A 14963-nucleotide genomic window follows, 5' to 3' on the forward strand; every position below is an offset into this window, starting at 1 on the left:
TTTATTTTAACCTGCTAAAGCATGTTTGCCGACGTCGAGTAGTTGATGGTATAATATAGAATGTTTGCATTTCTTCACAGAAACGCTCGGCAGTAACACAAGAACTTAACTCGATGGCAGTTGTAGCCATAGCATGGGGTCCAGTTTATGTGACTTGTGACCAGATATTGTTACTTTTTGCATGCAAGTAAACGAAGTTCCCTGGCAGCGTTCGACCTCGCCAAAGGTGTTGGACGCGTCTGGGTATCTTCGTGGACAGACCGGGCAGCCTTGTCAGCAAAATTGTTGGCAACGATGCCACAGTGAGCAGGAATCCATTGAAGTATAATGTTGTGCCCTCTTGCCAGAACATGGAGGTGGACTTCCCCGATGTCGGAGGTCATCTGCTCGTAAGTTCTGTGATGTAACGCAGACTTGATACTGTGAAGAGCTGCCTTAGAATTACAAAATACGACCCATTTCTCTGTTGGCTCTTCGGTGACGTACATCATAGCTGCATGGACAGCTGCAAGTTCTACCGACGTAGATGTATACTCATGTGTGACAATTTGAATCTAACTGTAACCTGCTTAGCTGGAACGACGAATGCGGCAGTTGAGCTGGTAGGTGAGGTCGTACCATTGGTATGTATATGCATGTGGTCATGATACGCCTGGTACAGCAGTAGGAGCCTAAGTTGCTTCAGAGCCGGCGATGGATGATTGGCCTTTTTTGTAATTCCAGGAATAGCAAAATTCACTTGAGCCTGTCGCAGGCACCACAGGGGAGATGAAGGCTTCACCGCCGGTGTAAAAGATGACGGTATGCACTCTTGATGAGCGCTAATCACTCTTAAAAAGGTTGCTTGAGGTCTCTTGGCTGGTAGGGAGGCCAAATGATGGTCGGGAATCCTTGACAGATGGCGAATGTGCGCTATGAGAGAGCCGACAGCTACATGTGTCTGGATCATATGGTCTCCTGCGATTGCATTTGTTACTGCTGTCGAGGTGCACCGAGGCAGCCCTAAACACGCGTAGAGCTTGACCTTGTATGCCCTCCAAAGTGCGAAAGTCCGTCTTGCATGCATTTGACGCCACTGGTACACTGTAATGTAGGAGTCTGAGAAACAGTACCCTGTACAGCTGCATCATAGAATGTACCCCAGTTTTTACCGCACAGAATATTGAAGACCTGAGCAATGGCAATTAACTTCTTCAGATAGATACAGTGAGGGCTCCACGAGAGGTTGCGATCAATGATGACACCTAGAAAGCGATGCGTCTTAACATAGAATACAGCTTGACCATTGATTGAAACAGGATACAATGACATTTGTTTGCGCGTAAAGCCAACCAATGCGCACTTTTCAGTGGACACACTAAGGCCTTGCTCTCAGAGATAAGACACCGTCATGGTTGCCGTACCTGAAGCCTGGCTCGTACCTGAGGGCAAGTCACCACAGAGGCCCAGATGCAAATGTCGTCAGCGTATATTGAGACATGAACTGTCCACGGTAAGTACGCCGCTAGTCCTACAGGACGAGGTTGAACAAAATAGGGCTCAGCACTCCCCCCTGCGGCACACCACGGCAGATGTAATATTCTAAGTTGGGCCGTCTTCGGTCTGTAAGAAAAAGCACCTCTCAGCCAGACAGGCCCTGTCGCGGGCCATTCTCGCTGCAGCCAACCTTGTTCATCCATTGCACGCTTGAGAGCAGCACAATAACAATGCGCAAGTGCCCCGTCACGTGGTATTTTTTCATATGTCGCGGGCTTTCTTTGGAACGCGGAAAAAAGCACCACGTGAGATACATTGTGTAGGAAGCAATTTATTAAGAGGCTTCTCGAGGTGCTCTACAACTTTGCATATCATACTTCGGGTCTACAACCAAAACTTAAAAAGTTGATAAATAAACAGTTAAGGGGAAAATAAAAAAGACTGAATAACTCTAGGCCAGTGCCAACATTATGCATTCGGTTCAACTCACGTCTGGACAACCTGTATGTATGTATGTATGTGTGTGTGTGTGTGTGTATATATATATATATATATATATATATATATATATATATATATACAGGTTGTCCGAACGTATGTATATACGTCTGCACAACCGGATATATATATATATATATATACACACACGCCCGACTGATAAAGGAAGAACAACAATTCTCTACACGTGCACACTTGCCACCAGGTGATAATCAATATATGTGCAGGCCAGGAAAAAGAAGTTTGGTCTTATCACAAACACCATTTTGCTACCAAGAAGGGAAAGATATCGCTCACTAATTATATGCCTATAGAGATTCTTTGTAAATAAAGTGAGCCTCGACAATATTCCTGTTTATTATTTTTTAAACGTAAGTCCTACATACAGCTTTAGCTAACTCAAGCAAGGGCATGCATCCATAGCTTTCAAACACCACGCACATGGTGTACCCTGCAAGCAGTTAAAGTGTTGTGCAAGCGTACACTAGACCAACTGAACAGATTATCCCTACAAGAGCACCAACCACACGAAAATATTGCTGCAGTTCATACTTTTCAAACACCTAAAAGGTAACCCAACTCAAAATACCGTCGGACCTCCGTGTGAGAAAACCCAATTTCACAAAATTTATTTATTTAACAAAGTGCTTTAGATTTGCCGGTTTTTAACCTTAGAGCTTTTAGAACATTGAAACAGCAAAGTCAATTCAAGGTTTTGTTCGATATAGCGAAGGGGGCCCTGGGATCACCCCACCACCAGGCTCCACCCCCGAGGCTCCTGGATACTTTAGCGCTACCCCATTCTTTCCATTAGTGAAAAACCAGAAATCTGATAGCAGTTGCACGTACGGTATCATAGTGTGCCCAGAAGCTGTCAGGTACACACCATCCCCCTTGGTCCCATTTGCCTGCCACCTGATATCGAAGTGGCACAGGTGACAGCTACTGGACATGATGAAACAATTTTTTGTTTGTTTGTTTTTAGGGTCCCATCAGGCAGCAAGGAAAAGGCACAATAAGGATTGATGGGACCGTCAGTCTGGTCTATCATTTTTATCCTCTGCAAGCGGTCAGGAAGAGGGTTATATATTAAGCAGGGAAAACTTGCATAGGAAAAAAGACAAAAAAAACAACAACAGCCTATTGCATGCACAAGTGACATTTCAAGCGTTGCCGGGTAAGACCTAACAGGCAATGATCCAAGTAATCCATACTCAGCCCCTGAAAGACTGTAGCTTGCCTAGCTAGCTAATACAAGAGACCTTCCTATTGTGCCTAAAAAATGTAATCTGTCATGTTAATGTTGTATGACAAGATATAAACAGGGCACACAACAGATGCATTTTGGTCATCTATAAGCATCAATTGTATAGCACATGTACCAATGTTTGTCAGTCTAATGGCTTTCAATAACTGGAATTGCAGGTCTGTTAAGTTGAAGAGGCTGGAGTGCATTCATAAGAGGGAAAGCAAGAGACTGCAACTATGTGCATTGGCACACTACCCTTGTCATGGTCAAAGCGGGAAGTTCACTGTCCTTAAAAAAAAAAAAAGGTAATCAGGATTACCTTGAGGTTAGTGCGTGTTGGAGTAGACTTTTGAATTTTCTTGATCCAGCTGCTTCCACTGTTTTTTATTTGCTTTATGTGCAGAACATGGGCCCATTTTGTTAAATTGCATGCATGCATGCCAAATAAAACGTTTCTTAACGTCAGGACATCTGTTTATTTGCTCTAACTTCAGTTCAACGCATATACGGGTTTTGCCACCTTTTGCCGCCAGTGTTTTCAGCCATGAGGAGGTTGGGATCGGCTAGTGCAAGATAGGGGTAACAGATCGCTCGGAGAGGCCTTCGTCCTGCAGTAGACAAAAAAAGAAAGAGAATGGTGATGGTGACTATTTTTAGTGCAATACACTTTATATCACAGTGAAGTGCATAATAAGCATTCCCTAGTCGAAACTGGAAAACATTACATGACTTGTAGAATATAAAGCAAAATAAAAAGCTATTGCATTCCACACAAATGTGTCTACCTTTCTTCTTGATATGAAAGCCATAGGGTGAGCAGAGCTTAAAATATATACGTTCTCGCAAAAAGAATACAGATGTCTTTTTGGGGCATCCTTTGGATAGCTTTTCTTCTTTAACTAAGAAACTCTTTGAGATTTGTCATGGATATCCATGGGGACTCCCACACATCCAAGGCTAAACATCCCTAGAATGTTTAGAAACATCCCTAACATCTCTAATAGAAACATCTCTAACATAGAATGCTAGAAACATCCCTAGAAACATCCTTAGAACTGAAATATAATTCAGTTAAAGGGTCCCTCACCAGAACCAGGAGGAAAGTTCGATTATACAGTTTAAATTGGAAAAAACTGGCAGGGGGTGTTCTACTATTAAGAACTATTGAAAAAGCTTTACGAAACCTGAAACTGAAGCAAATGAAGCGTTGAGTGGCAGTGATGTGAGCTACCCTCCCAGCAGCAGACTCTCTCTTCAATTTCCTTGACAAACGTCCACATGCAACATTTCCTGCCTAGCCTTGTTCCTTGTTGGAACAGAAGGCCCATGTGATGGTCTGTGTTTCACAGAAACACATTCTATATTCTTCAAGAACATCAATGTTCTTCGAGCTGGTGCTGGCTACTTGTGATGTGATGCGGTAGGTTACAACTGCGACATTGTCTTTGCTCATATGCCTTCAGAAAAAAGAAAGAAAGAAAGAACGTGGACTTTTGTTTGAATGTTCAGCTGCTTTCACGGCATCTTTAGTGCATTCTAGGGATGTTTAGCCTGGGATGTGTGCGGAACTCGGAACTCCTGGAGAAGGTACGTGTTAAGTGCTTCAGGGACACAAACCCAGCAGCTTACGCGGAGCGCTACCAGGGAAGAGGAAACGATAACCTGGACAGACCCATCACGCGAGAAGAGGTCTACGCAGCTATACGAAACACGACCAGAAACACGGCCGCAGGTGCAGACAAGATCAATAACGCACTCATCCGCAACCTCAGTGATGAGTTAGTCGCAGTATTAACCGACTTTCTCAACAAACACTGGGAAGTGGAGATGGTCCCCGAGGAGTGGAAGCATGCGGAGGTAGTCATGATTTCTAAACCAGGCAAGAAACTGCAAATTGAGAACCTATGACCGATCTCGCTCATATTGTGCCTGGGAAAACTGTACGAACGAGTGGTGGCGCTGAGACTACAACAGTACACGGAGGACAACGAACTGTATCCCCACAGCATGTTCGGCTTCAGAGCAAAATTATCGACCCAAGACGTACTGTTTCAAATCAAAGAAGTACTCGGGAATGTAACCAGTAGCGGGGAGAACATAATAATGGCATTGGACATCAAGGGGGCTTTTGACAATGTAAGCCACGAGGCTATCCTCACGTGCATGAATGACCTAGACTGTGAGAGGAGAGTCTACGGCTACGTCAAAGCCTTCCTTTCAAACAGAATGGCAACGACTGGCCTGGGAGGGCTCCAATCAGAGAAGTTCCTTACTCCAAACAAAGGGACGCCTCAAGGGCCGGTCATCTCCCCCACGCTTTTCAACATAGCTATGATTGGCTTGGCAAAGCAGTTAAAAGAAATAGACGGCATACACCATTCCATGTATGCCGACGACATCACCATCTGGGTTAACACAGGCTCACTCAGAGAGAAAGAAGTTACAAGAGGCAGCCACCTGCGTAGAGGACTACGTCAGAGCAAGAGGGCTAGCAGGCTCCACTGAGAAGTCCGAGCTCCTGAGAGTTTGGAGAGGAAAGCGAAACCGCACAGTCCCCACCAGTAATGAGTTAAAGCTTGACGTCTACCTCGAGGGGATTATTATTTGTTTTGAACACATATATACAATTAACAGGAAAGGGAAAGCGAGGAGCAGGCTGGCAAGTGCCACCGGAAGGGGCACAACGCCTGCCTACTCTGCAGAAGGGAGGTGAGAGCAACACAGAAATAGAAGATAGGAAGGAGGGGGGGAAGAGAAAAGGAAGAGCAACAGGACAAATCTAAAGAATAAAGTAGAACACAGTACAGATCGCACACAGTAGGGCCGGTCACTGAAAGTCACGTACGCTACTACAGAATGTTGAATAAAATAGTCTCGACGCTACAAACGTGAACCTAAGTTCGTTAACTCTAGAAAAGTAAGTAGAGTGCGATGAGCCTGATTACGTTTAGACGCACAACCACTGGGGTACAAACATTCGTCGAGTGTCGTGCACCGCAGGCCATGGAGATGGTAGTCTCTCACTAGCGACATGCGCTGCGCACTGAAAGCGGGACACTCAAATATAAGATGCTGAAGTGTCTTGTAGCGGCCACGAGACATACACGATGGACTCGCCACATGTCCTTGTCTGTATAATCGTTCGTACACGTTCACACAGCCCACCCTCAGCTTGAGCAGTTGTGCTCTAGTGTGTCGAGGCAAGCCTCGACCGCGAACACGGGGCAGGAACGTTCCATTTGCGACGCGCTGGTCTGGATGCTGTTTGAGTAGGTGGCGACAAATCAGCAGACGAGCGTCATCAAGCTTGCACAAAATTTCTGGGCAGTCACAGTCGTTATGAGCGCAAGTTGAAGCGAGCCGATCACCCTCTTCATTTCCAGCGATTCCTACGTGTGAAGGTATCCATTGAGCAACGAGAGACACCCCACGTGATGAAATTTTGCTCACAGAGTCAGTAATGCGGCGCACAAGTGGACAATCAATCTCACTGCTTTGTAACCTGCTAAGGGCAGCGCGGAAGTCTGTAAAGATGACAATCTTCGATGTAGTTAACTCCTCTTGCACGTATTTCAGTGCAACACCTATCGCGGCTAGCTCAGCAGTTGTTGACGAAGTTGGATGAGGTATTTGGAAGATACGCCATACTTGAGTCGAAGGGCAGAAAAAAGCTGCAGAGGCGCCTTCACCGTCACTGTGTACAGATGCATCTGTGAATACACGAAAATAATCTGGAACCTTTTCGAACATGTGAGACTGAGCCAATTGGAATATTGCCAAAACAGGCATATCAGTCTTTTTATGCATGTCAGGGATTGTGAGGTAAATGGAGAAGCCTCGAGGGGAAGCCGATATCGGAAAAGACGCTCATCAGAATCGTGGGGATGTGGATACAGTCAAGCCAACGCTACGCTGCACCCACACCCTCGCCCTACTCAAGGCATCCACCCTACAAGTGGCCCGCATAATCACGCCCGTGGCTGCCTCGACAGACGCCACGGCATGTGAGAGGAGAACACACTCAAGCTGGTCAGAAGCCTGGTGGTCAGCTGAGTGGCATACAGCCTCCCCTACTACATCCCATCAAGAGTGAGGTACAACAGGCGGACGCAATTCTACACAAAGCCTACAAAACTGCACTCCACCTTCCCCACAACACTTCAACCGAAAAGCTCCTAGCCTTAGGACTACACAACACCTTCGAGGAATTGAGAGAGGCGCAACTAGTTTCCCAACTGTGCAGACTACAGCAGACCCTATCTGGCAGGGAGCTCCTGAAGAAACTAGGCTGCGCCGATCAACTTCAAGAGATACAGAGGACCAAAACAATTCCGGACGACTATCGCAACACACTAAAGGTAGCACCCATACCCAGGAACATGAATCCCAACCTACACAAAGCACGGGGAGAGGCCAGGGCTGAATACCTACAAAAGACACTAGCACCCCAAGAAACGACGCATACGTGGACACAGCCACATACGCCAGAGCAGTGGGGCAGAGCAACAGCAACACGGTAGCAACGGTGATTGATTCGAAACTACACGAGATCACCAGCGCATCACTACAAGACTGTACGATAGTCGAGGCTGAAGAAGCGGCCGTCGCTCTAGCGGCAGCGGAGGGATATCGATCTAAACGGTCTCTAACAATCCTTACAGACTCACAAACGGCGTGCCGCAACAACCTACGCGGCAAAATAGGGCATGGAGCGCTCTGCATACTCTGCTCCGGAGACCGCATAACACAATGACAACCAAATGAAGAACCAATTAGGCATATTATGGTATGGACGCCGGGACACACGGGAGTGGCAGGGAACCAAGAGGCGGACAGGATAGCTCCAGGGTACACTTATTACCGAGCATCCAACGTAGGCAACCTCGGGGGGACCAAACCTGTACCTCAAGACTATTCGGCGATACTAAATTACTACAAGGGCTGCAGAAAGCGGTATCCACCACTGCACAACTCCCTAAGCAGAGAGGACTCTGTCGCGTGGAGGCAGCGACAAACGGGCTCGTACCCGAACCTAAACGTACTCAGCAAAATGTATCCCACACAATACAATGACAAATGCCCCTGGTGCCATGAAACACCCACGCTGTATCACATAACGTGGGCATGCCAGAAGATAGACGTGGTACCCGTTATACCAAACTCGAGTGCTGAGCAATGGGAGGGAGTGCTCTCCAGCGATCGCCGGGTCGACCAAGAAGGTCTGATTTGGCAAGCACAACTGGCAGCAGCATCCAGCGGAGCCCTGGACTAAGGGCAACCGACCGTTGTGCAAGAAGAAGGACGAAGCCATCTGAAGACTGCAGAAGATCAGCGAATCTAGAGCTCAATAATGTTTTTCACTCGCTCACTCACTCAAACGGCAGCTCTTGCACGCCATTACACAAACGAGCTGAACTTTTACGTGCCGCACCTACTTATTTGTCTATTGTTCAAGAAACTTTGCTGTTTGGCTAGTTGGCACATCTTATTTGGGACGCAAACACTGCACCTAATGGTTGTATTTCTTCACAGATGAGTGCATCTAGTTTATACAATCCCGTTCCGTACAATTTCCCGGCACCAATGTTCAGAGAAATGACCCAGTACAGTTTTAAGGGCAGTCAGCTGCAAACACATATTTTGTATCAGTGGACAGCCTCGACAACACGCTGCACATGATAAACAGGCCAACACACACACAACACGTACATTCAGAGAAGTGACACAGAGGTCAGCTAGGCTGTGCTGCCATGCTACAAATGTTGGAAAAATAAAAATACAAAGTGACAGCATTCATCCATTTGGCAAATCTGCATTATCATTTGCAGTCATTCTCTTGATTTCACTTCAATACTTTGCTTTGAACAAAGTGATAATGAACTTGGCATATTTTTTCTATATGCTACAGGTGCGTAGCTGTGGCCAACTATGCTCAAAGGAGGGATAATTGCAGGCTATAACTAGGCATAACCGTAATTTAAATTTAGTATATTTTTCACTGCCTCCTGGATTGTGTGTAATACACTAACTTTTATGGCTTCATAACTCCCTTCACAGTGATTAGTAGGAGCAAGTACACGTTGAAATCTCTAAAATTTGAAGACATGGCCAACTCTATCCAGCAGAATCTGATCAAATCTTTTGAGTGCACCCTATTCAGTATATAAAGTTATATAAAACGTAGTATTCAGAACTTGGTCTCATGCTTCATGTTTCTAACCTGCAATGAATTTTTATATTTGCCATTTTGCTGTGGTTTTTGAGCTGCAGATACAAAGAAAAGAAAAATACTGCGCACATGTAAAGACAGTGCCACCTTAATTGCAGACAAAGTGGTTGTTTTAATTATAAGCCATCCTTCACCTTCACAGTAAAAGTCATTTATTACAGCTGAAAGCAAATTTTGCAAATTGCATTGCAAATATCAAAGCTGCCTCACAATATATAGCCGAAAATGTCCCAACACTTACATTTTCACTTCACTACACTCAGCATCAAAAGTATTTGTTTTGTATAATTGTCCATTGATTTCTACTTTCTGGTGATTATTGAGTGTATCTTGTATAAATGGGAGCAAGGATTTCCTAATGCAAGTTTTTATTTGACTATATTCAGCATGTCTCTCACCACAAGCAAATGTGGTGTATAACTTAGCAATATTGCAGCTTTGCTTGCCACTGTTCTGCAACAGTCTTCGAATCTGCAAGCCTGCACACCCTACAAAGCATGAAGTACAGGGCAAACAAAGGCACAATGCAAAGTTTAATGTTGGACACCATTCAGAATTTCCCGAGTGCCGTCTTTCAACTAAAGGTTTACTGAAAACGAGAGAATTAGGTGCAAAGCACGAAATATGTAAAACTCTAAAACCCCAAGAAAAAGGGCGCAATTGAATCAAACAGCCAGACAGGTGATTAACGTCAGCACACATACGGTACAAAGCATAGTTACATGCGATCTAGACGGGCAAGCTCTTGCTTTAGAGTGATAGATGCTTGACTCACACAAGACTAGTCTCTCAAGTATTCCAACATGGAAAGCTTCAGCAATTTCACAAGTGCACTGATCAGTGCGCCTCCTAGTGCATTCTCCAGACACCTTTATTAGTATTTCCAGTTTTCCATGTTCAATTGGGCCTCTTTAATCATTACACTTCCAATAAACCTGTACTGGAAAGACAGCACTTGTGTTCGCTCTACTTTTCCTCATCCCTGTCTTCTGTGCGCTGTACATGACGAATCTGTTCCAGTTCACCCAGTATTACATTCTTGTTAAGCATGAAGTGCCTCCTTACTATAGACATTTTAGGTACTACTGGCTTCTTTACTACTCCCTCATACACAAATATCGTCTGCTAGTATAAAATGGCTACCGCAGATGAGTGCAACCCACGGCAGGCACTATGCTAAAAAATTTTAAGCCGACGCGTTTCCCCAAAACCGTTCAATGCATGAAGCATGCAAAACGAAATGACATGAAGAAAAGGATGTTGTAACTGTGGCTCAACATTTGTCCAGCCAGCCTTGTGGCTGGTTTGGAATGTTAGTGACTGTCACACAAAGTGGAGGTACTTGACTCTTTCAATCGTTCTCAAATTCATTCAATTTTGTTTTAACAAAATTGTTTGCAAGAGGATGCAATGCGATGCTTGGTTACCAAAGCTGCCAAACTTATTTGCAAAGAGCGATGACAAAGCTCATGGATGGGTAAACAGGAATGTGCCCTCTTTTTTCTATTCTGAACATAAAAGTTGTAATGACCAGAAGAGAAACAAAGAAGTTGAGACTCGGCACGTTACTTCAGTGCTTGTCATTAAACGAATACTCATACCCTTCAAATATGAGAATACTGGCAAGCATCGGAGCATCCCAAATAATTTACTATAATAGTGCTTGTTTTTGTAAAACAGCTTTGGTTTCAGCACCCAATAGGTGGGTGGGTCATTATTTCATAATACATTGGCTCCCTCTGTTCCTGCAATCATGTTATTGCCACATGTGAGGAGTCAGAAGTCTGAAGAAATATGTGCAACACTCCTGATAAATTATTTTATGAGCAGTTAGCCTTACTGCTGCACAATAGCAGACAAATTAGCAAAGTGCCATGATGTCACAACAATGCCAATGACGCCAGGTAAGGCATTTCAAGTTTCAACTTGAGCATGAAGCTCACATATCTTTATGGTTCCCAAAACTTCACAGATGCTAAGTGCCATTCTTTCATGTGAGAGAAAGCGTGCTGTAGAGATCGGATTTAAAAATATGTGTCAGCTGATACTAATTTAGATGCAGAAGAGCTTGTATTACCACATTTTAGCATACCTGTTCTGCTGACTATGGCACCATGAACTATAAGCCTTTTCCTGCAGAGTGCCTATACCCCTCCATACAATGCCTGGTAAACTTGCAAACAGTCTATGGTAGGGATGAGCTTAGAGATTACTCATACGACCTATTTTCACGGAGGTGACCATTGACTTTCTTATGGTGTGTGTATAGCTTGCAGAACATTCATTTTCCCTTTGACTGTGTTCCTGAAAAGAGATATGATGAAACCATCCCGAACATGTAAGCAAAAGAGAGAAAAAATAGAAATTGGTCTAGTAAATTAATAAATTGCAGTTCTAGGTGCCACGTCACAAACATATCTTGCAAGGGTTTCAGCCATTGAGGTTGCTTCCAGTAGGGGCAGATGTGCTGTCGATTTACGTCTAGGGGTAAGGGTACAATGTGCAGCGTCTGTAGGAGGTTATGGCTGGAATGACTACTACCTTGATTACTAACGTGACAGCGTGGGTAAGTTGACGATTCACAGCCGACTAAGAATCGTGCAGACGGCAACGATTCTCATCAGAAAAGCATGCACACACAGCAATGTTACACGAGTGCCTTTCTTTCTGTAGTGCCTTTGTCCATGTAGTGCTTAGTCGAGCCTGGAATATATGACTCTTGTTTCATCCTACACTAGCCCATAAACAGATCCATCCAATACGAATAAATTTGTTGCAGCAATTACATTGTTTCCATAGTATGACTAATTTTGCACAAGAAAGCAACTCTCATTCTATTGTGCCTCGAGTGCAACCATTCCAAATGTATTTATTAACTCTGGATGAACAAGAAACGTTGAACCATCACAGTTAATCACTTCAAGCCTCAATATTCCTGTTGTAGTATGACGATTTATCCTGACACTAGGCACAATCGAAGTCACACTGGCAGCACACGAACGCTGATCGTACGCACAGCAGACACGAGCGTGTTTTCTTCGCCCTCTTCTTCACTGCACTGTGAACTTCTCCCTTGTTTTTAATTCAAATGTAAGACTGTAAGTACACTTGGCAGCAAATTAGATTGTCTGACTATGCATTCAAGGCATATATATATAGAGAGAAATAGACAACAGGAAAGGCAGGGAGGTTAACAAGGCACATGTCCAGTTAGCTGTCCTGCACTGGGGGAAGGGTATGGGGATGAAGAGAGAGAGGAAATAGACAATTCAAAGCATATGATTTGTATTAAAATATAGGTACAGATGCAGATGGTTGTCACTTATGCAAAATCAGGCAAAACTCCTTATTTGTTTATTTATACTGAAATCCCACTAACACATTTTAGCAACACGGCAAAATAAGAAGTGGTATACAGTTTTCTACAAAGTGTGAGTGAAAATGAAATCCTGTAAATACCCACATATATTACGAGGTGGAACTTGGGGAAAGTGAGAAGTGCAAAAGAAAAAAGAAAGAAAAAAGAAAACACAATAAAAGCACATAGTTTTTGAAAATTGCAAAGTGATAAAGGTATAATAGGCATATCATGATCATTTAACCTGGGAATAAAAAAGCAAGAAGAATTAATTCCGGGGATTTTTTGTGTTTAGAAAGGAATAAAATGGGGTCATGTGAGTTTAGTCCAGTAGAAAGAAGGGTGTTCAACAGAGCAGCAATGCGGTACGATACTGATTGTCGCCCGCAACATGCACGGCAAGAGCGTTATAGCCAAAGGTTTGTATTTCTCGTATTATCAGTACAACCTCATTACGGAAAGCTTGCATCATGTGTCATCCACTGGAACTTATGAGACACTTCTCAAGGCTCCAGTAGAAGAATGTTAGCTTTCAACGAAGCATATTTGCCTCTTTGGCGTCTGTGTCTCGTTTCTCGTTTACTCGGTGCAGCGGGAGGCATTTAACACAGCTGTCGTGCTTGCGTCGGAGTGGCGTGGAAACCAGAAACCTGCGTCGTAGCCTGACGTAACGTGGAAGAATTTGGAGAGGAGCCGCTTGCATGGTGTCATTGGATATGCATCGGAATGTGTAGTGGCTTGCTATAGTAGGCATGGGACCCAAACGTATTCTTGATGTAGAGGGAATTCGAGCAAGGAAGAAGCTTAGCGCCGAGCAGGCGCGTATTCGCTATGCGTGGCTTAGAACGTGAAAAGTTGCTGAGTCGAGAGCGTGAAGCGGAACGTCAACGAAAGGCAGCGCTGGACATTGAACAACGGGAATGGATGCGCGCTAAAGATGGCGAAGCAAAGCGTCAACAAAGATTAATAAATAGACAGGCGTTTGCCGCAGCAAACAGGTACTTCATGACAAGCTTCATACAAGAAGTTCGGAGTGTCTGTGGTGTGTGTAGCATGTGTGATCACACAGACTAGCAACAGTGTTGGAGAGGCACAAGTTATAAGCTTCCGCACATAGTGTCAGTATGGTATTAGCACCAAATAGATAATATCTACATTTACAGCGTAACCTCACGTGATGCTCTCAAAATTCGCTAACACAAGCTTTTACACCAAGGGAGCTTCGTTTTCACCGAATTCCCGCAGTGCGCACGATCCGCTACCGAAACACATATCTTCGCAATATCTGAGCCGGCATATTATAAAGTATACAATTTACCACGCTCGATTCTATATATACCTTTTTTTATCGCCCACTGTTCACGGTCGGCTGATCCTGGTGATAATGTAGAACGTGCGCGCATCGCCACTCTAACCATTGATGAAACGCGCAAAATAGAACTTACATTATCCCGGCCAATAAAGGTATAATACAGACAGAACTAAAGAAGTACGCACAAATTCGCGCACAGCGGCTGGTGACAGCGACACAGACAGCGATGCATGCAGTGATTAATCGGCGAGTTCGTGAGTTTATTGATAGATGTTTATAAAGAGGAGTATATGAGTAGGTGGACGCATGATATACGCATTTTGTTTGAGTCAGGGCAATGACCAATGCCACTAAGCTATTTATATTTATTTTTATGCTGCGCTTATTATCAGTGCATAAAATCAGTAAGTAATGACAACACAAGATTGTTTGAAACCTTATTGGCAGCACTGATACATAACATACAGATTGGTCGGCTTTTAAAACAGGTGCTGCCCCTCGTGGTGACGTGACGTTTGTCTAAGCCCTCCAAGATGTTCAACATTGTTGCTGTAATCTCAAAGGCTTTGTGTTGCGGTGCCGCCATTGAGATTTATCATGTCTTTCAAGGTCCCCACTTTAATCAATGTTACATGTGTTTTATAAACTTAGAAACAAGCAAGTAGTCTTTTTATTTTAGTGTGTGTACGTCTTTGTTTATTTTTTATTTGTTCAAAATAATGGAAAACTGGGTTTGTTAATTACAACTAAATAAGTAGGCACCCCTCATACTGAAGCTCTCAGAAGTCCACAGCAGCAATAGTAATTTTATTGTTACTGCTTGCCGAATGGTGTTGTCTGA

At 44.1% G+C, this 14963-nt stretch overlaps 1 long non-coding RNA gene across 1 annotated transcript; it reads right to left on the reverse strand.

Annotated features, from left to right (window-relative positions):
• Window positions 1-3592: 3592 nt before the first annotated feature.
• LOC126542535 (uncharacterized) lies at window positions 3593-14507 on the reverse strand. The gene is made up of 2 exons (XR_008614736.1): window positions 14256-14507; window positions 3593-3831 (listed from the first exon to the last, which is right to left on the reverse strand). It is a non-coding gene; the product is annotated as an uncharacterized lncRNA (long non-coding RNA).
• Window positions 14508-14963: the final 456 nt, after the last annotated feature.

This window comes from Dermacentor andersoni, chromosome 3, assembly GCF_023375885.2.
Source record: "Dermacentor andersoni chromosome 3, qqDerAnde1_hic_scaffold, whole genome shotgun sequence".
NCBI classification, from domain to species: Eukaryota; Metazoa; Arthropoda; class Arachnida; order Ixodida; family Ixodidae; genus Dermacentor; species Dermacentor andersoni.